The sequence below is a fragment of the Montipora foliosa genome, chromosome 7, assembly GCF_036669935.1.
Source record: "Montipora foliosa isolate CH-2021 chromosome 7, ASM3666993v2, whole genome shotgun sequence".
In the NCBI taxonomy this organism is placed as follows: domain Eukaryota; kingdom Metazoa; phylum Cnidaria; class Anthozoa; order Scleractinia; family Acroporidae; genus Montipora; species Montipora foliosa.
The window spans coordinates 23653946-23656445 of record NC_090875.1 but is presented as its reverse complement, the minus strand read 5'-3'; the positions used below and the strand labels follow the sequence as shown (position 1 = coordinate 23656445).

Here is a 2500-nt window from a genome sequence, read left to right as displayed (position 1 = left end):
AGGGCTAATGCTCACATGGTTCATATGGGGATAAAACTGGCACTTCACACTACACTCTAATCAGTTAAGTCTGTTGAAACTTTTTGTAAGTTGTGCAATTGAAAAGTGATTATTTGGAGGGGAATGAGAAATGAAAATCCTTGAATGTAAATTGAACTTCAGGTGAAACCATTAACAGTGTAGGACCCAAAACAACTATGTGGGAGGCTAATGTCTTCAAGACTGGTCAAAGTGTAAGCCTTTGACATAAGTTTTAAAATATCTATGAGAAGTCAAAGATTGTATAATCCATCAACCCCTGAGATTCCCCCCCCCCCACCCCACCCCATTGATGAGTAAAATCATCTGGTGTTAGACAAACTGAAATCATTACGTCTCTCTCAGGCATTGGGTAAAAGAGACATATATAGCTTTTGAGTTCACCAACATGTTGTTAACCTATACACCCCTGATGCGCCTCCAATTATAATTCTCATTCCAAGGAGGCAAATGGTTGTATCCTGTTATTAAAGGCAAGTCAGTTTGCAAGGAAAAATGTTCTTGCAAAAATGTGGTATAGACTGGTTGGATTTCATGGTCATTAAGTTTAAACAACGTATGCGTTGTTACAGTTCTTTCCTTTAACTTTCCCATACAATTTGCTTAAAATGGTAATCCAATAGAATTGAAGGGTAGGATATAGAGGAAAGCAGCCACCTTCTTGTTCTCAAGGTTACCATAGCAACAAAAGCACTGGCCTCCTCCAGGCACCTGAAAACTAAAATTCCATGTGGCATGGAAGTCTACCCTCAGTGTGGGGGAAGGAGGAGGAAAAAAAAGGCGGCAAGCTAACAAGCAAATTAATTAAGGCAAAGCACCTGGCAGTCCTTTGCAGTTCTGTGGAAACCTCACACATAAGCTCGATTAAGGAAGGGGGGGGGGGGGGGGAAGGTTGCACATGAACTTGCTTTTAAGATCTAATAGTTATAACATACCGGTAGTTATAACTTGTATAAAATGCCTGAAGTTACATCACATTAACCTGAATATACATGCACATATGCGTACATAATTTTTGTCATGATTGGCCTGATAAAAAGTATTTTAAGTGGAGTTTGATTTAAAATTCCCTTTGTCTGATATCCATTACCATGAGAAGATTCAAGAAAAATTAAAAATCATACTGAATTGACATGTGATTTTTACCTTCAATATGCACACAGATTTATCTCTAAATTGATTTGTATACTCACTGTTGTAGATGTGGATTTTCCTCACTCATGCACACATTTAGTAATATATTCAAAACATGTTTTTGTTGTTGTTAATAATTAATTGACATTTTGTGGTGATCTATTTTGTGTTGATAAAAATTTAATAGCCCTCTCTTGTGCAATGTAATCTTTTCACTCTATGATATTTTCTGGAATGAATTAAATAAATATTTGCTGTCTTTGTTAGTGTACTTTATGTATAGTTCTTTCCTCCAATAGTACTAAGCTTCTGTTAAACTATCCAAATCTGTCATCGTTAGCAAATTCAAATACTAGACTTTGGGGAGAAAAGGGGGATCCTCAAAAGCTCACTAGAAAATGGTGTTTCAAGTGTGTGAAAGTGTTTGTGGAATCAGCACTTTGAATAAATTTTGATAGGCATTTGAATAATATATAAAGCACAAAAGATAAGGCAGTAATTCTCTGATCAAGTATGGCTCATCCAATCACAGCCCTTTCATTCATCGGGAAATTTGTTTTCATCTGATAAAATCTCGGTGATACATTTTTTTCTTGTGGCTAATTGTGTAATTAGGATATGCTTATTAAATTTTGAAGGGAAAAGGGAAAGTAAGTGCTTTTGAAAAGCAGTCATGAATTTGAACATGGGGTATGGTGGTAGCTATCCAGTGATGCCATATGAACCTAATTTTCCGCCACCATTTAACCCTTTTCCATTTCTTAAAGGTTGGTGTGTGATTTATTTTTTAGTGGCTTGTGGCTGAATTTAATTCTTTGTAGGAGCTACATTGCAAGGTGAAAGAGAACTAAACTGATTGGTTCATAGCTTTGATGAATTTGTGTCTGTTCACCAATAATTCAAAGAACTCTTTTCATACTTCCAATCATGTCTTAATGCAATTTACTTTCTAAAAGGTTGTTCTGTGTAAAAAGAAATTTACTCTCTATCCAATGGTAGTTGAAAATCGGCGAGTAATTCCAATCAGTATGAAGAGTAGTTTTGTGGGATTCATTGTGTGTAAGAACTTGTCAGAAAACCTAGCTCTGATTTGAAGATTTGAAGTCTGGTTTCTGTCACAGTGATTAAAACTGTTTTGAGATGGTTTGGGGGAATTTTACTTTTGCAAGTCAGTTGGCAATTGTGCCAAACCATTCCCAAATCCAATCTTTCATGATAATTTGTTGATTCATATTGTTATTATTTTCACTTTATCCTCCTTCATTTTTGGTTAAGAAAATCATCAAGGCTGGACAATTCATGTGCCAGGGTTATGCTTTGCCAGTTT

The 2500-nt window shown here is 35.8% G+C and overlaps 1 protein-coding gene across 2 annotated transcripts in view; it reads left to right on the top strand.

Moving 5' to 3' along the window:
* Positions 1-2500, top strand: part of LOC138011442 (nuclear transcription factor Y subunit beta-like) — an 11618-nt gene that overhangs the window by 2036 nt on the left and 7082 nt on the right. The gene's annotated exons all lie outside the window — the stretch shown is intronic.